Source organism: Macaca thibetana, chromosome 5, assembly GCF_024542745.1.
Source record: "Macaca thibetana thibetana isolate TM-01 chromosome 5, ASM2454274v1, whole genome shotgun sequence".
Taxonomy (NCBI): Eukaryota; Metazoa; Chordata; class Mammalia; order Primates; family Cercopithecidae; genus Macaca; species Macaca thibetana.
In genome coordinates, this window is record NC_065582.1 from 155,096,977 (window position 1) to 155,123,084 (window position 26,108).

The window sequence follows — 26,108 nt, forward strand, 5'->3', positions numbered from 1 at the left end:
GTGGTTCATGCTGTAATCCCAGCACTTTGGGAGGCTGAGGTGAGTGGATCACGAGGTCAGGAATTCAAGACCAGCCTGGCCAATATGGTGAAACCCCGTCTCTACTAAAAAACAATATATAAAAATTAGCTGGGTGTGGTGGCACATGCTTGTAGTTCCAGCTACTTGGGAGGCTGAGGCAGGAGAATTGCTTGAACCTGGAGGTGTAGGTATCAGTGAGCCAAGGATCATGCCACTTACTCCAGCATGGGCGACAGAGGGAGACTATCTCAAAAAAAAAGAAAAAAAGAAAGAAAAGAAAAAGAAAAGACTTTGGGGACAAATGAAGACTATTGATCAAGGCAGTGAAAAAGAAGATACATATGGCAGGAAGATGATGATGGTGGCAAACTATAGACTATAAAGGAGCTGGTGGGACAAAACAAAAAAACATTATTACTATTTTCCAAAGAAGATAATAAATTATTTGGACTAAGCTAATGTCAAAGATCAGGCAAGGGAGGGAGGATATTTTTGCATGTGTGATATTCTAAATCTATAGTTGCAGGATTTAGATATTAATTTAAATTCAGTGGAAAGAAGGTTGGGGAAATAAGATAAGACTTCATTGTTTAATAAATTTTGACAAAACTAACAGAAGGATGATGAATCCACAGACTCTGAGGAGTGGGAAGCTGTTTATATAGAGCTAAATAAAGGAAGGTGAGTGAATTTGGGTATAAAATAACACTAAGCTCAATGTTGGATCTATTATAATACACGGGCTCTTAAAATATCCAGCTAGAGTCTGCTGGTGGGTATTTGGAAGTATAGATCTGAAGATAAGTTTGATGTGTCCATGTAGGCGTGAGTGTCATTTTCACAAAAGTGATAGTAGAAATGTTGGGACCTGAGTAAAATAAGCCACGAAGAATGTTAAAGTGAAAACAAAACAAAACAAAACAAAGAAACAAACAAAAAATAAGCAAGGACTAAAGAAAAAAAGCTTTGGAAATACCACTTTTATGAAATGGCCAAGAAAAACGTAGCAGAATGAAGAGCAACAACTGAGAGGCAGAAAGAGAAGCAGAGAATAGTATCACAGAAATTAGGAACAGAAGTTGTTTAAGGAAGATATTAAATATGGAAGAGAGAAACAAATTAAGATAAAGACTGAAATAAATCCATTGTATTTATAAAGAATGGCAGAAGCCGTTTGTGAAATGGAGACCTTGGAAACTAAACTTCAGTGAGTGGCAAAGTGAAAGAAGGGTATCATGTATAACTATTATATGTATACAATTCTTTGCAAAAATTTTGAATGAAAGGAAGCTAAGAAACAATTAACTAACTAGAAGTCAATGCCAGGCCTAGGGAAGGTCTCTTTGTATTGAAACAATATACTCAATACTCATTTGTGACCAGACAGTTTGTACTTAATCAACTTAATATTGAAACAATGCAAATATTCAATGTAAGGTCCATATTTTAAGTTCCCAATTAACCTAATAAAGTGTTTTAAACTCTTCTCTTATCCAAATAAGAATCTGACCAATGCTATGTATTGTAGTTTGTTTAATCTAGAAGAGTTTACTATGCTGATTTTTTTAAAAAAATATTTTAATAGCTTTACTCTATTTTTAAAATTCCAAGTCATTTGTTTTGCATAATAGCCTTTGATTTTGGCTTGCCTGATTGTTTCCTCATGATTAGATTCAGGTTATTTTTCTTATTCTTCTTTGTTTTTACAGGAATATCACATAGGTGGTATTCTGTTATTCTCGAGGTATCACATTTTAAGGCATGTAATGACAATTTATTATTGGTAACGTTAAGTTCAACAAATCAAATAAAATGGCATCTGCCTGATTGTTATATGGTAAAGGTAAACAACTTCCTTTTGTACTGAATGACTAATCTGTGAAGTGATCATTTGAAACTAAGTAAACAGCCTGTTTTTCAACAACATTCTGACCAAAGTATAGCATCAATTCACAATTATTTCCTGAATCACATTTTTCTATGTTTTCTTGTGAACTGGTAATTTTTTAAGTTTTGTTATTCCTTCCACCCTTGTTTGATATTTCATGTGAGATAAATTTTAATTCAGGATTGGAGCTGAGGAGCAATCTTAATCTTGTCATCATTGAAAAAAATACATATTCATTACAGAACTTTGCCATAGCACTCTGTTGTACTTTATATACATTTCAAAATATAATTAATCCATGTTTTAGAAAGAGCATGGTTCCCCAGTTTAAAATTAGTTTAAGGCATACCTTTCTTTCTTTAGCACTATTTTAGTTAGCACTTGATGAAGCAGTAAAAGAAAACAAACATGATTTTGAAGACCCAGGAAATATCTCCTTTCCAGAAACGGTATATGAACTAATTCATTTAATTTTGTGGAGTTATTAAAAATGAGATAAGACACGAAGGCTAAGAACGGTTTTCATCACTTTTAAGCTAAAGAACCAAATTGGAAAGAAGCTATGTTCTCCCATATATTTTCCTAGACAATCAAAACATTTTTCCTATTAATTAGAAGGTAACAATTATAAAGACCAAGTGGAATTAAATAATGAAAGTGTGATAACATCACTACACTAACAGTCTGTTGAAAAACATTCCTGTCACCTATAACAACAAATGATTTTGTTATCGCTCATTAGCTACAAAAGACTGCAGGAGACTGCCTAGGGAACTCCCAGAAAGAACTTTAAAGCAAATTCATAAAATTAGACTAAATTAAACAATTGGAAAATGTAATTGGAGTCCTAGGAAGAAGAAATAAACCTAGTAACAGCAGATAGAATCTTTTGTTGCTACAGTGCAGATTTACATCTGGAGAACATTTTTCTTTTTCTCCATATGTTGGAATGAAACTTTTCTTGAACAACTTGACCTAAGCAATTTTTTTTTTTAAATAACTGTATGTTGTAAGGTATTTAAATGGAAAGGCATTACAGTATCTTATTCTCACAGCCTTAGTGCTAATTCCATCCCTTACTTTCCCTTAACTGAAATATATTAAACTCCTATGTTCAACTGCATTTTATTTTTCTTTCTTCATTTACACCACATGTAGATTAATATTTTTGTAACTGTAACTCTGCTCACTATTTGCTGCTTAGAGAAGTAGCTGAATTCCTTATCATTCTGTAATCTGGCCACATTCTATCTGTTGCTTCAATTAGTTTCAACTCAATTCAAGGCAATTTATTAAAATCATGATTGTAACTATTTATTTTGCCAGCCAAAGTGTTAGATTTTGTTCTCAAAGAGCTCTCTGGTAAAAGTGGTAGATGTTTTAATAAGGCTTACAATAAGCAACGAACTATACGTGTAATTTATTAATTATATAGGAAGGGTTAGTTGAAGATGGAGTCATTATTTCCTATGTGGAGACAGGTAAAATGTCCAATAGGAAGGTGTGTATGAGTTGTGTGTTCAAAGATTTCAATAAATTAACAAGCAAATGAGACAGGAGGTAGGGACTGAAAATGACCTTCTGTCTGAAGGGATGAGGGCAGGGACAGTGAAACTGTGGAGGATGGTCGAATAGAAAAGCATCGTGTTGCAGGTTTGGTTAGCAACCATAGATATATCACACAGCAAGGGTTTGCAAGGAAGGGAACAGACGATATGAGGTATTAGAAAAGTAGGCAGCTTGCAGAGTCATGATAAATTTTTCTTCTAGGGCATAATTTCCAACAATTATATGACAGACAATGCTTAAACTGAACTGTTCCTAAATATTCTAAATATACAAGTAAAGGAGTGTGTGTATGTGTGTATATGTGCGTGTATGCATGTGTGTATGTGTATGTGTGTGTATATGCGTGTGTGAATGTGTGTATTGTGTGTATGCGTGTGTGTATGCATGTGTGTGTGTGTGTATAACTGTGTGTGTATGTGTGTGTATATGTGTGGGCATGTATGTTTATGCATGTGTGTGTGTATGCATGTATGTATGCGTGTGTGTGTATGTGTGTGGTGTGTGACTGTGTGCATATACATGGGTGTTCGCAGAGGTCAGGTGTTGCACTGTGTTTACTACTTATTAAACGTGAGAAGTGTGGGTTTACCTAAAGGAAGTTGTGTTTGCTTTCTGAGATTTATGCTTAAATATCTAATCCAAACTTTAATTTACTGTTGAAAAAGGTGATGTAGTTTCAAAAAAAAAAAAAAAAAAACGTGACCCAGGCCTAAGCTTTCTGAATATAGTGAGCTAAAAGATAGTTAGAGGGTAGGAGTAACATAGCTTCCTCTTGTGTCTAGATAGTAACTGATACACTAGCGGTTAATTAGTATTCTCAAAAGAACGATTGGGAGAAAAATAAAACATATACAAGTGGAAAGTTTTGGGTTTTTTGTTGTTTGTTTGTTTTTGAGACAGGGTCTCGCTCTGTCTCCTATATTGGAGTGCAGTGGTGATATCTCACCGCACTGCAGCCTCAACCTCCTGGGCTCAAGCAATCCTCCCCCGTCAGCCTCCAGAGAAGCTGGGACCACAGTCATGTGCCACGAACTAATTTGTGTATTTTTGGTAGAGACAGGGATTCACCATGTTTCCCAGACTGGAATTTTTTTTCATGACCTTTGATGTTTGTGGTTTCTGGTACCACTGCGTCCAACCTCAGTTGCCAGCATTCCACAGTTATTCTGGAATGGATAGTTTCACCATATTGGATAAAATTTGCTGTCACTCTAATTCAGAGTGCTCTACTCTTGCTGACAAAGTAATATGCCTCCCACTCTCCCAAAGGTAACCCTGTCCAAATCTCTGGAACTTGTGGATATACCACCTTCCATGGAACAGCTATTTTGTAAATCTGATTAAGTTAACAATCTGGGGATGCAAAAATTACCCTGGATTATCTCAGTGGGCCAATGTAAACCCACAGGATTTATTAGAAGGAGGCAGAAGCATCAGAGTCAGAAAAGGAGACAGGATGACACAAGAAGTTAGTGACATGTTCTTTGAAGATGGCTGTGGGGTCCATGAGCCAAAGAATACAGGTGGTCTGTAGGATTTGGAAAAAGGAAGGAAATTGATTGTCCCCTGGAGGCTACAGAAAAACGGCAGCCCTGCTGATACCTTGATTTGAGTCCTGTAGGACTTATTTTGAGCTTTGACCTGCAAAACTATAAGATAATAAATTTGTCTTGTTTTAAGCCACTGCTGTTTTGCTAATTTGTTACAATAGAAATAGAAAGATAAAACAGTCCTCAGTGTCAATCGGTGAACCCATGAGCCAAGCTAGAGCAAAAAGACACTGGTTCCTTGGACAATTGAGATGGTGGCTCATGACTAACACTATTTGAATCTGTGGTGCTACCTTGAGGAAAGCATGTTACTTTGATAAACATTACCAACACTTTTTTATTGCCTCTTATTTTAAGCCGGGTTTCCTTAAAAGCAGATTTTGAAATGCGAATTTGACTGCCCATTGCAGAGTTGAAGGAACAGAGATTGAAACAGAAAAAAAAAAGTCAGAAAAAAGACCAAGATGTTGAATATAAAGTCCTTGCATTAGGCACAGGAGTGGGTGCTGGAGAAGTGAATAGAACGCCTTATACACTGGGCGGTCTGAAGGCTGGGACTGTTATCCACGGCAATTATTCCCTATTGGTTGAGGAGATGCCCTGGGGGTCTTTGACTTCCCTACATACTTTGCTTTGCCCTTAGGTCAGCAGGCTCCTCAGGCTTCAGAGAAAGCCCTGAGGCATAAAGGTGGAGATGCTTGAGTGCTAGTTTGAGGCGGGACACTGTTAGCATGGACAACTGTGACAGAAATCACAGGTTAGCCCAGGGGATGGAGTGCAGTACACCCAAAGCATCCAACCTGCTCTTCTTTATAAACCGGTTTCTCCAGCTCTCGGCCCTTCTGCACTGTCCAATCACCTCTTTTTCTTTAGGCAACTCTGTCAGTTTTTCAGAGCTTGCCAACAAGAAGCCTAGCTGGGAAATGTTTCCGGTGGGATTCTCCCACGGTCCAATCTGGTCTTTATCAAAATTGTTTTAGTCTTAATCATTTTAGGTACATTTAACTAAAAATTAAGTGAACTTTATATCTTGTATGGTGAGAATTACACTCCAGTGTGTGCCCTTATATTTTTTGACTCACTTATATAAGCCCATTGGAAGAGTTTGGATGTTTGTCATCACCAAATCTCACGTTGAAATGTCACTCCCAGTGTTGGAGGTGGGACCTGGTGGGAGGTGTTTGGGTCACGGGAGTGAATCCCTAATGATTTGGTGATGTTGCTGTGAGAATGAGTAAGTTCTTCTGAAATCTGGTTATTTTAAAATGTATGGCACCTCCCCACGCCTTTGTTCCCACTCCCGCCATTTGAGACACCTGCCCCAGCTTAGCCTTCGGCCATGATTCTAAGCTTTTTGAAGCCTCCCCAGAAGCCAAGTAGATGTCAACATCATATTTCCTGTACAGTCTGCAGAACCGTGAGTCAATTAATCCTCTTTTCTTCATAAATCACCAGTCTCAGGTATTTCTTTATAACAATGCAAGAGTGCCTAAAACAACATATATTGAAGATGTCAAACATAATACGCCTTTAAATGTAAACATAGATAAATATGACATTGTCTTGTGAATTTTCTGTCATGTATCATTACTTATGTTAAAAATATCACACTGTATTTTCAATGCCAGATTGTGATTATATAAGAAATTTGAAGACACATTAAAGATTACACTGATTTATAGTAATATTTGTCACATAGATTCTTTTAATTTTGTTCCATTTTAAACTTTCTTGATGCTGATGAAAAGGAACATTAAACTTTCAACTCTGTGAACCACTCCATAAAGTTACATAGACCTAGTATTTCTAGGTATTTCTAGTACTTTTTTACATAGACCTGATTTGTGGAAATCCAGCACAGTTAAGTCTAAATGGTCTCTCTCTCTCTAGCCTAGCCCAATGTCATTCTGCCACACCCCAGCATACAATGGCAATTAAGCTGTCCTAGGCTGGCTCTGTAGTGTGATGCCACATGTGGGAGGCTGTCGGCTCGAATGATTCTTCCCCACGTTGTGTCTGTCCTGAGCATCACACACATACTGTGCACTGATTTTCCTCTGCTTCTCATTGCTCACAGTTCAGATAATTCTACCTCAAAAAAATCCTTCCTCATAAGAACTGCATACTAATTAACCCCTGCTCTCTTCTCTTTGTCTACTTCAATCCTTGCCTAATTACCTGTGAAGATGTTGCTTCTGTTTTATTCATACTCTCCTGAGTTTCAGTGCCTACTCTTTGCCCACTCTTTTTTCTCACCCTTTTCCTCCTCCTCTTCCTTCACAGCTTCATTTCTTTTTTCTTTTCTTCCAATCATTTTTTTTAAATCATCTGTGTTAGTCCATTTAGCATTGCTGTAAAAAAAAATCAGAGGCTGAGTAATTGATAAAGAAAAAAGCTTTATTTGTCTGGCTGGAAGATGGGGCATCTGGTGAAAGCCTCAGGCTGCTTCCATTCATGCCAGAAGGAGAAGGGAAGCTGGTGTGCGCAGAGATCCTGTGGCAAGAGAGGAAGCAAGAGAGTTGGGGAGAGGCCAGATTCTTTTAAACAACCAGTTTTTGAGGAAACTAACAGAGTAGGAATTCACTCCCACTGCCACACCCAAACCCAACTGGAGGACATTAATCTATTCATGAGAGATCCACCCCTACGACCCAAATGCCTCCACTAAGCTCCACCTTCAACGTTGGGGACCAAATTTTTAAATGAAGTTTGGAAAGAAAAACATCCAAACAATAGCATCACCCTTTTATCTCTTGTGTCTCAAGTTCCCTGGATGCTGAGTTGGAGGAGACTTGGCCCCTAAGGCTCACAGCTTCCTCTGCTCCCCTCCATGGTAAATGCCTCTCAAGGCAATGATGGAGGCCTGAGAGGTCCATGGTATGGGACTAGTTCTTTTTTGAGGATTTCTACTTTTACCAGCTCCTGAACATTTTTTCATTGGGTTTTTCCTTTAATTTGCCTTTCTAATGCCAATCTATTAGAAATAACATTTTTTAAAAAGTGGGATAACTTCACAAATCTCTTCTCCTTTCTCTCTATTAATTTTCCAAATGAATAGTAATCTCTATTGAAACTTTTAATCATCAGAGAAATACTAGTGATAAATTCCTTCAAGGAAAAACAAAACCATAAATGTAGAAATTAATTAATAAACAACTACTTCCATCAAGCTCTAAAAGTCTTTTAAGTATCTAAATCTCATCCTTCCCCTGACACAACCCTTGCCGCAAATAAAAATATTTTCTGAGTTTGCTACTCGTTAGCTGTGAAGATTTAAAGATGACATTCAGACATTTTCAAAAGCAGTAATATTTCATAATTCAAGTTAATTGAAATACTTCGTTATTGAAATTATGTAAGCTCATGAGGCTTTTGCATATATTGTTCCATTTGCAACGAGAATCTTTCCATATTGCTATTTTCTAGTGATGCTGGTAACTATGCCTGATCCTTTTTAACTTCTGGTTCAATGTCCCAGTCTCTGATATTAATTCTGTCATAATTCTTGGTGATTTCATTACCCACATACATTATTTTCTTCAACTACCTTGGCTTCTCATTACTTTGAAGTCTTCTCCTCTTATGATTTCATCTTCTACTCAACACCAGTCATCAATTTTCATAGTCATATCTCAATCTTTGACATTAGTAAAAACTGGAAACTTTTCAAAATTTAATACATAAGCGTCAGACTCAGGCTGCCACCTCAAATATTTCCTGTTTAATCTTTCCAGAATCCCAAATCATACAACTCTTTTACCCATCAGTCACCTACAATATATAGGTTTTATCTCATCATCTCTGTCACTCAGTTTCACCCTGCCATCACATCCTTATTCACCTAGTTTAAAAGATTGATGGTCGGTCATTAAAATCAGCAATATTCATTCACATTCAAACTCCCTGTACCTTTTTCCAATCATCTCACCCAGGGGGTGAAAATGTTCTAGTCAAATTTAGGTCTTTGATCACTCTTTTCCTGCAGAGGCAGAGCTGAAGGTAGCTGGAGGAAAATAACAAACATACTAGCTGGCCCTATTTGACATTCATAATTTCAACTTATAAGCTCTCCCTTAGCGCTACCTAACAAATCCCCTGCAGGCCTCTAGTCCATTCCTCTCAATGAGAATTTTATTCCTTTCCTCTTTCTTCAACCCTGAAACATAGTCTCAGGTGGTAAGCCAACACTTAATAGTAATGCTGAGTATTTTATTTTATTTTATTTGTTTTGTTTTGTTGTTTTGCTTTTATTTTACTGAGAAAAGGGGAACATTCAGAATAAAATGTCCACATGCTCCCATCAGTCATATTAACCTACTTTCATCTGAACCTATATATTTCTTCTTCTCTTCCATAAGATGGAGTACTGTATTTCATCTCCTTAAACCAAACCTTCCACCTGAGCACAATGTAGTATAAATGGTGACTATCTGATCTCATTGCATAATAATCTGATCAAGTCTACCCTCTGATAAAGATCTTGCAATAACTTCCCATCTCAATAAAAAAGGCAAAGTACTTCCAGCATTCCTAAGGTTCCTTGAGAAGATCTGGGCCATGGCCAGCAGAAGTCCTCATTTGTCCACTCCATCAAGGCATGCTGGTTTTTCTGACATTCTTCAGATTAATAAAACACATTCCAAGTTCTGGCATTTGTATTTGCTCTTCTTTAAGATATTTTCAGTTTCCTCCTTGGTGCATTTTATATCTTTCCATAGATATCTCCTTCAAAGAAGCTCTTCTGATTAACCATAAAATGTGAATTCCAAACACACTAACTCATTCTTACTTCACTTTAAGTTTCTGTGCAATATACCCATTTAACTTTTTATTTGTTTATTGGTTTCCTCCTCCTCTCTACCACCACTACATGCAAAATACTAGAATGTAAGCTACATGAGGGCTGATGTCTCTCTCTCAAGCATTACATTCTGTATTCTCGATGTCTAGAATCCATACTGGGATTGTCAATATGTTAAGTGACTGACTGAATGAATAAATTGTCAGAGAACCTAAGTGAAGTTCCCCAAAAATGTGTTATTGTATTACTTATTTCAAATTTCCAAAAGTGCTGAATTTTAATGCCATTTTTAAACCTATCCTTAACTTACTTAAATCTTAAACACTGAAGTTGAGACTAAATAATCCATACTTTTCTGTTCCTTTCCTTTTTACATTTCTAGAAGATCTGTAGACAAATATGTTTTGTGTGCCATTTGTCTACAGGATTAAATCCAAACCTGACAGCCTAATGTAAACTGTTTTTTATGACCTAATCCTTGCTTATCTCTTTGCCAGCCTCACCCTCAATGATTCCTCCTTAGATAACATGTTCTCCAAGCATGCTGATCTGTTGAGTTGAATATCCACTTGTCTTATCATATGGGATGATTTTCATCTGCATTTCTATATGTCCAAATCCTTAATGCATACTTGACTCTTCTTTATTCTTCAAATGAAATATCCATATGCTCCCATCAATTATGGCTAAGAAAAAGAAGTCAATGAGGATGACTTTATGTATCTTGCATGTTACCATTTGATAACCAATATGAAGGAAGTGGATAGGGATTTTTGAGCGAGTTTAAGTATTTGTATAAAGTCTGTGGGTGTGACTTATGCTCTAAGTTGATAAAATTGTCCATAAACTGTGAACACTTGTGTCAGCAGTCATATTGTGATATGCATGTATTAGCTGGATTGTTAGGTACAAGTACTTATCTTTATTCTGATCATTTTAAACAGTAAAGGAATTTATTGAAAGGATTTGGGCAATTCACAGCTTCCATAACAGTGGTGCACTTGGGTTGGAAAATCAGGCAGATATAGAACATGACTAAGAACGTAGTCATGGAAAATCAGTACATCTGGTGAGAACTACTATTACCACTGCTAGATACCACATACCATAGCTTGCATTGCAGACGCTGTCAGCACTTGGCAGAACCATTTGGAAAGTACCCTTGGAAACTCAGTATTGCTACCACTTCCATAGCTACCCACTAAGATGAATTTTTTACTATCCTTATTCTTGGGTCACTAGATATTGAATATACATGCTAGGTGGATGCATTTGATTAGCTAAGTCATGTGTTTTCACCATATAGGAAGATTTGCCTGAGTGAGCTATTACAGTGACAGATGAATTCTCCTCCCCAATAATTCTTATTTATGCAATGGGGGGATTTCAAAATATGGAGGAGATGTAGCATTTAGATGCTGTATAGACAATTATATGACAATTGGCCAATATCATTAAAAAAAAATTAAGTTTCTGGTCAGGCCCGGTGGCTCACACCTGTAATCCCAGCACTTTGGGAGGCCAAGCCTGGCAGATCATGAAGTCAGGAGTTCAAGACCAGCCTGGCCAACATGGTGAAACCCCATCTCTATTAAAAATACAGGTATGGTGGTGGGCGCCTGTAATCGCTGCTACTCGGGAGGCTGAGGCAGAAGAACTGCTTGAACCCAGGAGGCGGAGGTTGCAGTGAGCTGAAATCATGCCACAGCTCTCCAGCCTGGGCAACAAGAGCAAGACTCCCTTTCGGGGAGAAAAAAAAAAAAAAAACCTTTCATATTACGACTACATTTGAAGGTTCTGATTCATTTCTGAGGACTGAGGTGTGGCAGATCTACCATTTTCTGGCTATGGAAATCATAAGACCTCATGTGCTTCTCTCTGAGCTTTATTAAGCAGATATGACTTTGGTGCAAAAGTAATTGAGGGTTTTGCTGTTGAAAATAATGGCAAAAAACACAACGACTTTTGCACTAATATAATAGTTTCTTAGCTTTGGTGAGCCTCTAACATAAACAGGAGTCCCTGTCACACAGCTACTTATCTGCCACCTCTGTGCATTTTCCCTGACTTTCCATTTTTCCTGCCATTGTTCCTGGGATACATCTAACTTCTTGTTCCTTCTTATACCATCTGAAACTTTGTGTTATTTGCAAGGCCTTTCATGATACTTAGAAGCAGACCAGCTGCACATAGCTCTCCACTCACAGCACATCTAGCATGCAACTTCTGTACAGCACTTACTACATAGCCTTAAAAGTGCTTTTATTATGGTATGTCTTCCCCTGAAGAGTACACAACTTGAAAACAGTGATATCCATCTCCTTTATAATTGTATCCTCAGTACCACAAACCTAGTCTGAAATATAAAGAGGCGCTCTATAAAAAAAAAAAAAAAGCTTATTGCGTAAGTCAGAATTTGAAAGGGAAACATATCCTGTTGGATTGTCCTGGGTCTGTATTTGTCACTGGTGAAGAAAAAATACACAATTACTAGGAGTGGGATGGGGGGTTGGGAAGAATCTCCTGAGCAAAATAATTGACAAGTTAGTATTTTTATGGGAAGTAGGTCAACTATATTCCAAATTGTTTCTTACCTGATTAAATTATATTACTCCACCTTTTTCTGTATGTTTAAACTGAACTGAAATACCAGAGGAAAAATATCAATGGAAAAATTCAAACATAATTATTTGCCAGTAACTTTATACTTGGAATTATTTTCCTATTGATCTATTATATGTTGTATGGGGAAGAGAAAGTTTGCCACGAGACAGTACATCATGTTGATTATTGATCTGTTGTGATGTACTGCCTCATCCACTCATAGTGTTCATTTATGAAGGGTGTATTTCCACCAGCAGGGCCACTTTTGTGCTAAATTCCTAAAGCTTCATGAATCTCCTAAAAATCGCTTTCTTCAATGAACATATATTATGACTATACAGATTTGGTTCTTAATGGAATTTCCAGAAGCTGCACTTCAGAAATGCAGCTAGTACTAAAAAAATAAGCACATAAAGATTTGAGAATGAAGTTTAAGAATCATAAACTTTGCAGACTATATATTCTCTCTAATGTGCTCAGATCATGCTTGATTATTTCTTGGAAACCAGGATAAATATCTCTTCAAATGAATTTAGCCTACATTTTGACTGTAAGTGATACGTGTCTAGAGTCTGTCCAAGATTCATTTACATTGGTACACACACTTTTATTGAAAATAAATTAATATGGTTCCCGCACTGTGCCTTATAATTAGTAGGTGATTATAAATACTGTGTCTTGTATGGTTTACATTAAATCTTAAGTCACATTTCAGGCAGAATTTTCAAAATAGCTATTTTCTCCTTTAGTTCAAAATTTTAAAAACACCAATAAATTTAGATTAGAGATATTTTTAAAAATTGTTTCAAGAAAAAGATACATACCAGGAGTTAATATATACTTGCCTATTAAATGTTGTGCTATGACATACTACACTGTGTGCACTAATGGCAGCAACATTTCTTTAGTACAGATGTTGTATATCCTTCTATTTATAGTTCTAGTAATTTAAAGGTATAACCTACCATAGCACCCTGAAGAGTCTGTTCTAATCCACATGCTGCTCTATTACTGCAACAAAGAAATTACTTTGCTAAACAAACAAATACATTGCTTTTTCTGGTCTCAGGGTTTATTCTCCAAAAGACTACAGAAAACCTTATGATCTCATATTCTCCTATCTGTGACATTGATGATTGCCACAATCCAAAGGTCCAGGGCATGTGAGATGGACAAAAAAGCCTAAAGCAACATCTAATTATTTTATTGTTTTTTCAACAACATATATTATCAAGAAGAATAAAAAAGCTGACTGCAATTTGTTTTCCTAGTTTACTTTTCCAAATAGAATGTTAAGGTGTATATAGCTGTGGGGAGGAGAGGTTACACAGGAACATAAAAGTAAGTCAGGATACTAAAGAAATAATATTATCAACCAGTTTAAGACCTAAGTTACCCATCTGAATGTCAGCTAGTGACATCAAAAATATGCGATACCATGTATGCTCCAAGAAATAGCCAATAAAATACACCAACTTATAAAGGCCAACTGACTCTGTTATTTCATATAAACAGGTGTATATATATTTACTTGAAAACAGGGAACCTTAATGACTAATTCATATCCAGATTGTTTAAATAATAGAAGATTTTACTCTAGATTCTAAATTACACTAATTTTTGATCATGGAAAAATTAGAAAAGTAAACTTGGCTAAATATTTGAGATATCAATGCCAACTTTTAATATTATAAACCCACGTAAGTTGTAATTTCACTAAATTGTCGGTGTAAAATTGATATAAAAATAATTCAAAAGCAATCTTGTGATGGCCTTTCTAAACATTTATGAAAAAGAGTTTAAAAATTGGATGCACACCTAATAAATTAACCTATTTCCTGAAAAATAGTCTTAACAATGAAACAAAAATGACAATTTGAGGGAAAATATTATAGCATTAATGACAAGCATATCAACAGAAACCTATCAGAGGACAAAAGTAAAATTAAATGCGTGCATGCACGCATGCGCGCGTGCGCGCGCATGCGCGCGCGCGCGCGCACACACACACACACACACACACACACACACACACACACACACACACACACACAGGAAGATATAAGTCAGAATATCAAGGTAATAACGTTATCAAAAAGGTTTAACCTGAGATACACATCTGAAAGTCAATGAATATTATCAAAATATGAGGCATCCTCTTTTTCAAAATAATTAACTGATTTTAAAAAACTGCTTAAATAGAAAGGATTTGTTGACTTGTGGGAATGCATGAATGTATATGGACACACATAGCATAGCTGCCTATATGATATGTACATATGCACATGTGTACATATACACATGTGTATATATGCACAAATTTATAAACATAAGTGTGTTTATGTATGTGTTTATATTCACATACAAACATTCCCTAAAATGAAAATAGGTAATACAAATATTGAAATTTACACTGTGGTGACGGTTGCACAAGTCAATGTGCTAAAATACATTGATTTGATTTGGTAAATAAATAATTTGCATACTATATGAATTATATTTCATTAAAGCTTTTGTTTGTTTGTTTGTTTGAGATGAAGTCTCGCTCTGTTGCCCAAGCTGTAGTGCATGGCACGATCTTGGCTTACTACAACCTCTGCCTCTCAGGTTCAAGACATTCTCCTGCCTCAGCCTCCCGAGTAGTTGGGACTACAGGCACATGCCACCATGCCTGGCTAATTTTTTGTATTTTTGGTAGAGATAGGGTTTCACCATGCTGATCAGTCTGTTCTCAAACTCCTGACCTCAGGTGATCTGCCCACCTCGGTCTCCCAAAGTACTGGGATTATAGGCCTGAGCCACCGTGCCGGGTCTCAATAAAGTTTATTTATTTTTTATTTTTATGCAGCCATAAAAAAGGATGAGTTTGTGTCCTTTGTAGGGACATGGATGCAGCTGGAAACCATCATTCTTAGCAAACTATCACAAGAACAGAAAACCAAACACCGCATGTTCTCACTCATAGGTGGGAGCTGAACAATGAGATCACTTGGACTTGGGAAGGGGAACATCACACACCGGGGCCTATCATGGGGAGGGGGGAGGGGGAAGGGAATGCATTGGGAGTTATACCTGATGTAAATGACGAGTTGATGGGTGCTGATGAGTTGATGGGTGCAGCACAGCAACATGGCACAAGTATACATATGTAACAAACCTGCACGTTATGCACATGTACCCTAGAACTTAAAGTATAATAATAATAAAAAATAAATTTAAAAATAAAAATAAAGTGACACATTTCAAACGTGATCTCATCGTATTAAAATAAATTTTCTCCCATTACGTTGCAGAATTTATGTTACCTAATGCAACAAAAAAAGTTTAAGTATGTATTAACTTTTATTCGGCCAAAAATAATTTTATCAGTAACTCTGTGGCTACTTCAAACAATATTCTCAATATGCTAACATTAAGAATATTAAGTGAAAATAAATGTCCCCATCTTTTTTACCTGTCTTCACTTCCTCGATTTTAGTTTGCATACATATGCATATTTATAATGTGTGTGTAAATATTTTTTGTAGTAGCTGTCAAAGTCATGATCCATGCTTTTGTGAAATCATCCTGAAACTAAAGAATGGGGTCTCCAAACCTGCACGTTGTGCACATGTACCCTAGAACTGAAATTATAAATAAATAAATAAATAAATAAATAAATAAATAAATAAGAAAATGATAACTCCTGAGTTTCCACTTCTTTGAAATCTCAAAAAAGATAAGCATCTATGAGTGGTAAAAAGTTTGTTTTCTATAAACCCTAAAGACGAAGTGTGAGAATTTTAATAAGAAACTATTGGAATCTGGAAAGAGGTGGAAGACAAAAAATTATTCAGTGGAGCTAAGGATGTTGAATCAGAGCTAGCGGTAAGGAAAACCAAAAATTAAACTGATTTACTCACAGAATCTTCTGGAATTGAAGGAATTGGGATACCCTAAAATGTCACAGAAATTTGTCCTACAAAGTAATGTTTTAGAGTTTAAGAGATAGTTGGATATTCAGATCTCCTCCCTGGTTAACCATTGCTAGGAGACTGTTTCACTCACATCTAAGGAGATAACTGGAAACTTATTCTTTGATTAATGCCAAAGAAAATATTTCTGAAGTAAGAGACAAAAGGCATAGCTCAGGAGGATGTGCTCAGACATCCAAGCCAGCTTTCCTCCCATTCTCAGAGTTCAGAATACAGATGATTTCACACAAACACACACACAAAACTCACTAAGATTCTGGTAAAAATAAGTAAATATATCCCATCTACTTAAACAGATAGACACATACATCTTTCTGAGAAAAAACAGACTTTGTGGAATTAAAATTATGCTAGTGAAACTAAAAAATAATTCAACAGAAAAGTTAGCAGGTAAAATTGAAGGGAAAATAACTGAAAATAGAGCACAAATTTAAAAAGTGCAAAACATAAAATAAAATAACTTTTTTGTTGGTGGAAATGCTTTTATTCAATTTCATATATTATCAAAAGCGTTGATGTCTTAGTCACGTAAACACATGATCTGGACACTGCATGCACATAAACACAGGAGCTCAGGCCCATCCACCACCTCTTCTCAATTTGTTCATTCCCCAGTTAACATGTCCATCTCACTATGCTTCCAGAGCCCACAAGTGTGCATGTCCTGTTTTCTCTCTGTTTCACCCACAGATCACATGGGTTCTACTGGAAGAGATTTTCTCAAATGAATACTCATAAAGGTACCACAAGATGTTCCCATTAGACAACTTCTGAGTGTTTTTCTTTCTTAGAAAAAAGGAAGAGCTTTAATAGTTCCTTTAAACTTATTTCCCCTGTATTCTTAATTATATTAAATATCCAATAGCAAAAACTTGGAACCAACCCAAATTCCCATCAATGACAGACTGGATAAAGAAAATGTGGCACATATACACCATGGAATACTATGCAGCCATAAAAAAAGATGAGTTCATGTCCTTTGCAGTGACATGGATGAAGCTAGAAACCATTGTTCTCAGAAACTAACATAGAAACAGAAAACTAAACACTGCATGTTCTCGCTCATAAGTGGGAGTTGAACAATGGGAACACATGGACACAGGGAGGGGAACATCACACACTGGGACCTGTCAGGGGGCGGGGGTTAGGGGAGGGACAACATTAGTAGAAATACCTAATGTAGATCACAGGTTGATGGGTGCAGCAAACCACCACGGCACGTTTATACCTATGTAACAAAACTGCACGTTCTGCACCTGCAGCCTAGAACATAAATATAATAAAATAACATTTAAAACAAAGTTTAGAGATCAAGATCCTGAGTTACAACATCTGAATGTTAAGAATATATCCAAAGCAAACCACATTATGACATTTTAAAACATTGTAGACCCAAAGAACCTCTTTTGAGCTCCAGAGAAAGAGATAAAACAAAATGAAGTAAAATATTTGTAGAATCGAGCATCAGAATGACATTTGCATTTTAAGTAGTAACATTCAGCAGATGAAATACAACGATTTCATCCTTTAATTCTTGTAAGCTTTCGTTCACACAACTAGTAAAATTGCACACTCCAGATGACTGTATAAATTTTTTTAGGCCTCATTATTTTAAAATAGGCAATGGTTGACAATGGTGGTCATTTACTTCTTACAATTTTTATCTTTCATTTGCTTCTTCTTGAGGACATGTAGCATTAAAATGGCTAAGTTGTGTTACAGCAACAATAACTAATATTTTATTGGCTTACAACAACAAAGGTTTATTTCTACTTTTGCTACATGTCTCCCTGATTCCAATTAAGCTCTGTGTGATGTGACGTTCACTAAGGGACTTGGTGATAGGGCCTCCTCTACATAGAATAAGAAATATGAAGGATAGCCTGGGCAACAAAACAAGACCCCATCTTTACCAAAAAAAAAAAAAAAAAAAAAAAAAAAAAAAAAGTAGCCAGGCAGGTTAGTGTGTATCTGTAGTCCCAGCTAATCAGGAGGCTAAGGCAGGATGATTCCTTGAACCCAAGAGTGTGAAGTGACAATGAACAATGATTGAACTACTGCACTCCAGCCTGGGTGACAGAGTGAGGCCCAGAGGAAAAAAAAAAGAGAAGGAAGGTAGGAAGGAAGGAAGGAAGGAAGGAAGGAAGGAAGGAAGGAAGGAAGGAAGGAAGGAAGGAAGGAAGGAAGGAAGGAAAGAAAGAAAGAAAGAAAGAAAGAAAGAAAGAAAGAAAGAAAGAAAGAAAGAAAGAAAGAAAGAAAGAAAGAAAGAAAGAAAGAAAGAAAGAAAGAAAGAGAGAGAAAGAAAGAGAAAGAAAGAAATAAAGAAAAAGAAAGAAAGAAGAAAAGAAAGAAAGAAAAAGAGAGAAAGGAAGAAAAAGAAAGAAAGAAGAAAGTGTAGAGAGAGAGTCAGGAAGGGAGGAGGGAAGGAAGGAAGGAAGGAAGGAAGGAAGGAAGGAAGGAAGGAAGGAAGGAAGGAAGGGAGGGAGGGAAGGAGGGAGAGAGGGAGGGAAGGGAAAGAAAAGAAAATTGAAATTTGACGAATCACATACGTGACGGTTTGTAAAGCTTCCATCCAAGAGTACTATGTGGAGCTTCTACACAAAGTTCACAGATTAAAGTAAGTCATGTCTGTGTTCAACATGGTGGGAATTTGTAATCCTCCTCCTTGGGGAAGCTTTAAATCTTTGTAGACATTGATAGTGTCTATTGGATCGACATGTCTACTTCTCAATAAAACTCTATTTCTTTTGTTTTCTTTTCTTTTCTTTTTTTTTTTTTTTTTTTTTTTTTTTTTTTTTTTTTTTTACATGGAGTCTTGCTCCTCGCCCAGGCTGGAGTGCAGGCTCGATCTCAGCTCACTGCAAGCTCCGCCTCCCGGGTTCCCGCCATTCTCCTGCCTCAGCCTCCCGAGTAGCTGGGACTACAGGCGCCCGCCACCTCGCCCGGCTAGTTTTTTGTATTTTTTAGTAGAGACGGGGTTTCATCGTGTTAGCCAGGATGGTCTCGATCTCCTGACCTCGTGATCCGCCCGTCTTGGCCTCCCAAAGTGCTGAGATTACAGGCTTGAGCCACCGCGCCCGGCCTTCCCCTTGATACTATAGGCTACTCCAAACACTTCACTGGCTTTCATATCCACCTGTGTTAAATATGAGCTTTACAATGCCACATTGAAGATCCTCCAAAATATGGCTGTAAGTTCAATTGCTTTCCGTTTGTGTCTTATTACACTTCAACTTGCACTGGTTTTCAACTGCTCTTTTCCAAACATATTGCTTACATCCTCAACATTGCTTAACATATCGCTCGCTTAAAACACCTTTTCTTAATTGCCTCTGAAATCTCATTCATTAGAAATACTCATAATTGAAAGTTAAACTGGTAAATAAAAATACTAAAATCATGGCTTATTTTTAAATGTTTATGCATATACGTGGTATAAACTATTATGTATTATTTCATTCTCTTATTTATAGTTTTGTTTTTCAAAAATTTAGTGCCATTATGACAAAATTCTTATATTTTATAGAAAGAAATAAAAATTAAAATACTATTCATTTTTCAAAATTTTCTTTCAAAGAAACTGCCTTTCAGACTTTTCAATTCATCATAGAAATCTTAGGGAACAAAATGATGAGATTCCACTTAATTGGTCCGTGTTTTTGAAACACATGATATTTGTGGATAAATGACGAGTTGATGGGTGCTGACGAGTTGATGGGTGCAGCACAGCAACATGGCACAAGTATACATATGTAACAAACCTGCACATGTACCCTAGAACTTAAAGTATAATAATAAATAAATAAATAAATAAGAAATTTGAAATAAAAAAAAAAAAAGAAAGAAATATATCCCTGGTCCCCAGTCTCCTAGAACCTGAAGGAAGAATATAGGCAGAGTCCTGCCAATAGGCTTAACAAGTGAATATACATACAAAAAGAATCCACTCTCATACTCACTAGATTTTATACCCAAATCACCCTGAAAAGAGCACTGGTATACAAGCAAATACACTGTTCAAAAAAAAAAAGAAATCTTAGGGAATCATTCTTTTTTGTTTTCTATTACTTAAATATTTGTTTCATTCTCTGTAAACGATCTCAAGATTCTTGAGAAAAAGGGATATATTGCCTCTTTACCCAAACATTCTCTGTTTTTTCACATAAGATCTCATGTTAAGATGTTGGTCACAACATATTGACAGAATACAACTTTAATGAATTCAAAAATGTATAGTTTTTTTTTTTTTTTTTTTTTTTTTTTTTTTTTTTTTTTTTTTTTTTTTTTTTTAGAAATGATCAGATGATTAATTTTGTAAGGACAAAGAAGAATAAATATATTTCTTCTTTAAGTGCAATATTGACTAGCATTGACAGAAAGTAAGGAGTAAAATTAAAAAGTCAAAAAATGATATAATGTTATATGTTGAAATAACAAAGGGAGTTAAAAGTGATAATTAGTTAAAGTTGAAGTTATTTAAATAGACACACAGAAGTATTTAAATAAAAGCTAGGACATTCTTTTAAGACCACTTCAAATAAATGAAGTACCCAGTGTGTCAGTATTTTTAATGTGAACTTTTCTCTGTAATTGAAAAAGATTTGTTCATTTGAGAAAAATAAAAAAGAACAATAAGCAGAAGTGAAAGATTTTATAGAGCACCATGAAATAAATGTCAGAAACAGTGATTCACATACACTCCCCACATGTTAATTTACATATGAGTAGCATGTGTTGAATATATCAAATTTTGTGACATTTATTTCAGGAAGCATTGTAAAACTTTCAACTCTGCTTATAGCACTCACTTTGAATTTTATCTCAATGATGGTGTCATTGCTCAATGGAGAAATCATGCAGAAACTGCTACATATATTTTCTGTTCCTATCACATTAAGATTACATGAAGTTGTATATTTTTACATAGTGACATTATGCCTTGTCAGTTGCATATCAAATATGGTGACACTGAAACAAATGAAACATAAATCCGTGTAATGTTTCTTGCTACTTCATCAACTTTAAAGGTATATCTGCCGTTAAAAAAAGTATTAAAGTAGGCCGGGCGCGGTGGCTCAAGCCTGTAATCCCAGCACTTTGGGAGGCCGAGACGGGCGGATCACAAGGTCAGGAGATTGAGACCATCCTGGCTAACACGGCGAAACCCCGTATCTACTAAAAACACAAAAAATTAGCCGGGCGAGGTGGCGGCGCCTGTGGTCCCAGCTACTCGGGAGGCTGAGGCAGGAGAATGGCGGGAACCCGGGAGGCGGAGCTTGCAGTGAGCTGAGATCTGGCCACTGCACTCCAGCCTGGGCAACAGAGCGAGACTCCGTCTCAAAAAAAAAAAAAAAAAAAAAAAAAAAAAGTATTAAAGTATTGATGAGAGATTTTTTTCTGAATGACAACATATTAAGTAGGGTGAAAAATATGCAATTAAGTCATATTCTGAAAGTTATTTTAAAATTATTTAATAATTTATCTATTTTACATTTTAAAATATAAGTATTTCCAAGTAAACTTTATAAAATCAGAGCTATGAAAATTTTATTTTTTCACATTAAATTTTATTTAAAACTAAACGTATTTCTGAGTTATTGAAAAGGCCACATGCTATAACATTCAATATTTAGTAATTTATTGTTATTAAGTGACCAAAAACTTCATTTTAGGAATGAATCTCCACAGTCTGCAAAAGGAGTAGAAAGTAATTATATATATTTTTATTAAAGTTCTTTTATGTCCACTTTCAGCATTTTTTTAATGTAGTTTTTAAGTTACATGCTATAGGGAAATCAGAGTTTAAAACAGAACTATTAACAGCTACACTAACATCCGTTGTGGCGACATGACTAGAAATCTGTAATTACCCAAAAGCTTTATATGTATGCCTTCCAAGCCACTTGTTCAGTTTTGCTTTCTTTGAGCGTAATGCAGTATCCTGATTCAAAAGAAATGATATTTGGTACTATTCAGGGATTACTAGAGGTTTAAATGTTAATACTCTGAAACACTATTTCTTCTGAAGAATTCTCATTTAAATTCTTACAGGGGCCCTCTGAGTATATGCTATGCTTTAAAAGGGCATTTGTGGAAAAAATACTATCTTGGGAATGCAAAATGCAACACACCACAGTAATCTTTGAACATTACAGCACTCTGCCTTTTACAGTGTTCTGAATACGACTAGCTCAGTAAATATTGTGTAACTGATATGTTTTGCTTAAGCAAACATTTAGCAGGAGGTAAAAATATCTTTTTATTCCCTCCTTAATGATGTATATGAAAAAAATTAAATATAATATTAGAATTGGTAAAAGAAGAGGTCAACTTTCTTCATATTAAGATGTAAGATTAAAAAAGTTAAAATGAAATTCATTTTGAGCAAATGAAAAGTCAGTCTCTCTCTCTTTCTCTCTCTCTCTCTGTGTGTGTGTGTGTGTGTGTGTGTCTTTCTCTCCCTTCTTCCTTCTTTCCTCTGGCTTGCTCCTTCCTTCATCTTTTCCATCTTTTTCCTTTTATTTTGTTTGGTTTTGTTGCTTGCAATATAAATAGAAGCATAGAAACTTGATTCAAGCAGAAGCATTCTCTGAAAGGGAAATGTTCATTTTACATGGATTAAAAAAAAAATGTGACTCCTTAATTTTCACTTAACTCTTTCTTGTTTATAGTTCTCTGAAAATGTATTATAATTTTCTATTTTTATGGGCCTTAGAAAGTGAACAATTTATTGAGAAAATTAGTTCTCTTCTTAGTTCTTCAATAGCTTCTTTCGTAATATAGGTTTTGCTCTGCTCTGAGATTGATAAATTCTCCAAGCAGCATCCAGGCAATGGCTACTCTGGGGACACTTTTGAGAATTTGCGGATCCTTGGATAGCTTATACTGGAGACTTGTGTCTGGACCTTTGCCTTTAACCATGGGCCAATTGGTATATATGACCAATTGATTTCTAAATAATCCATGGGTTTCAAAAGCTAATGTGTGCCTCTAAGCCCCAGTTACATTAGGTTGGTTGGTCAGTTTCAGTCCAGCCTGAAACAGACATGCCATATAGTTGAGATTTAAAAATGACACATTATGGCCAGGCACAGTGATTCATGCCTGAAATCCCAGCACTCTGGGAGGCCGAGGCGGGCAGATCACTTGATGTCGGGAGTTCGAGACCAGCCTGGCCAATAAGGCAAAACAAGGCAAAACCCCATCTCTACTAAAAATGCAAGAATTAACCCGGCATGGTGGTGCACGTCTGTAGTCCCAGCTACTGGGGAGGCTGAGGCATAAGAATCACTTGAACCTGGGAGGCAGATGTTGCAGTGAGCTGAGATTGCACCACTGCACTCCACATTGGGTGACAGAGAGAGACTCTGTCTCAAAAAAAAAAAAGTAAATAAAATAAAAAACAAATTAAATTAAATGATACTTTGTATAGTTTCTTCTGTTTATACATAAGAGCACTGAAGTCCAGTTTTGTTAAAGAACACATCCAAGGTCACAAAGCTGGTTAATGACAGAGGTAGGTTAATAGCAAATGTCGCGACACCTAATTCAGTGTACTTCTTTTTCCCACACTTTTAAAATCTTTTCCAGTTTCTACATTAAATGTAGAACTAACGATTGCTCCTTGAAAGCCAGTAGCTGAAAACTTTTTACTGAAATAATTCTCTTTCCTGGGAAAGCATATATTTTAATAAGACAAGTGAAAGTATATTTGAATGTTAATCACCTCCCTCAGCTCAGCAAGACTCAGCAGATCCATGGACTATTAAGTAAAATAACCACTTATTTGGCCATCTGTAATGGTAGTTATCAAATATAAAATTTGATTTAGGAGAAACTGGCATATGCCAAGTTATTAACGGCAACTTACATATATCCCTTATCTACAAGTAATAGCTTTCGTTTCCTTCTAAATTTTTCTGCACACTCTGTCAAAGATAGGACAGTATTATCTTCTCACAGTCTAGAACCTCCCAGTCCTAGTGTTTCTGAGGTTCATGCTTTCATTGGGTCTGACAACTACTTCTTTCAAATTAACAGATGAGGAAGAGACATACTTCTTAACTTACTATACTTATATGTGGCTTATGAGAAAATAACACAATCATACATTCTAAATGACAATCTGGCTAAATCTGAAATGCAGACAATGAATAATTTGGTTGATTCTTGAATCCAACTACCCAAAATCGTATGGCTATGCTACCGGTATCATCTAAATTACTTGCCAAAAAGAAAAACAGCAGCACAAATCAAGGCCAATACATGAAAGAACGCTTAGCCTTTTCTCACTATTTAGGATTTTTGACACCTTATGAAGAAATTAGTCAACAAATTGAGACACTAATACTAATCCCAAAAGGTAAGACAATCTCACTTGCAGAGTAATGCCTAGTGAGCAGTGTTCCAAAGGTAAGTGAAACAATGAAATACGGCTGTTGTCACCAGACAGCATGAAGACAATAAACCTAATGTTGATGAAGAGCAAATGCTCCGTGTCACTGAAACCTTGACCAAAGATTGTCTAAATAAAATACATGACCATTTTGTGCAACTCTTTTATTTTTGTTCCTCACCCACATTCATAAATCAAACCTAATCAGAACATAAAGAAGTCATGATCTAAAATACAGTAACAATGATGAATCTGAATCTTCCACCTCAAGATAAATTTGACATAAATCATTTTGGGTTTTAGGGGACGTGGAGAAAAAAATAATTCTTGCGTTTCAAACAACTGCTGGCTACATTTTACACAATTCCCAGCATAATTCCTTAAACACAAGGAGGTCACAAAACTATAAATACTTATTGAACAAGTTACTATGAATGTTGAACCTGTGTTCTAACCCTACTTATAACACCAAGTTTATCTTCAATTTGACATAAACATTCCTCTTCAGTAAAGTTGTTTACTGATACTGTTCTCCATACCCTTTTATTTTTTTCCACCTTTGTAATTTGGTTCTCTTTAATGTACTTGATTCTCTTAAGTATTCTGCGTATTTAAATCACAACTTTTTTTTCAAACTTCAGTAAATCTAAATTATTCATTAAATCTTTCCTGTCTCTTCAAAATTGTAATCGCAGAAGAGTGCTGCCTCAACAAGTTGTCAAAATATAAATAGACTCATCTTATGAGACTCATACTCTTTGTGTGTTCCTCATTGCTTATATTATTTGTGTTCTGTAATAATTTCTTTTTATTTTTATTACAAGATATATAGGATGTGTGTATATAGTGAGTTCCGTTCGCAAATACTAACCATTCATTAGATATTCATTGGATATTCAGGCTTTGGAATACTTTGTGCCACTTGAGTATGCATGAGAAAGAAAGGATCATTGCAGAGATTGCCTGTGATGACCACATACATAGAAACTTTAACTTGTCTGAGATAAAGTCCTATTGGATATTTGACTCTCATAAGTAGGTCTGCTATGAGAATCTTGGTGTCAAGAATTCTTAGTTAAATAAACACACACAGATTAGAAAGACAAAATCAGTAGTGGTGCTAAAAGTGAAAAGCATTTGGCAGCATCTGTTGCTACTCACTTGATATTGGATCACATTCCCTCAGTGGTGTCTCTTTGCAGCTTTTGTTGTCACAGGGTTCTAGTGTGTCAACTCTGGAAGAAAATGGAAAGGGAATCTTGGCTCATTCACTTCCCTAGCATTTTGCAAACTTGTGCAAGAGAAC

General features: G+C 35.9%; 1 non-coding gene across 1 annotated transcript; it reads left to right on the forward strand.

The window, feature by feature from the left end:
* Positions 1–20,029: 20,029 nt before the first annotated feature.
* LOC126955849 (small nucleolar RNA SNORD18) lies at positions 20,030–20,108 on the forward strand. Its single transcript, XR_007726136.1, has one exon. It is a non-coding gene; the product is annotated as a small nucleolar RNA SNORD18 (small nucleolar RNA).
* The last annotated feature ends 6,000 nt before the right edge of the window (positions 20,109–26,108 follow it).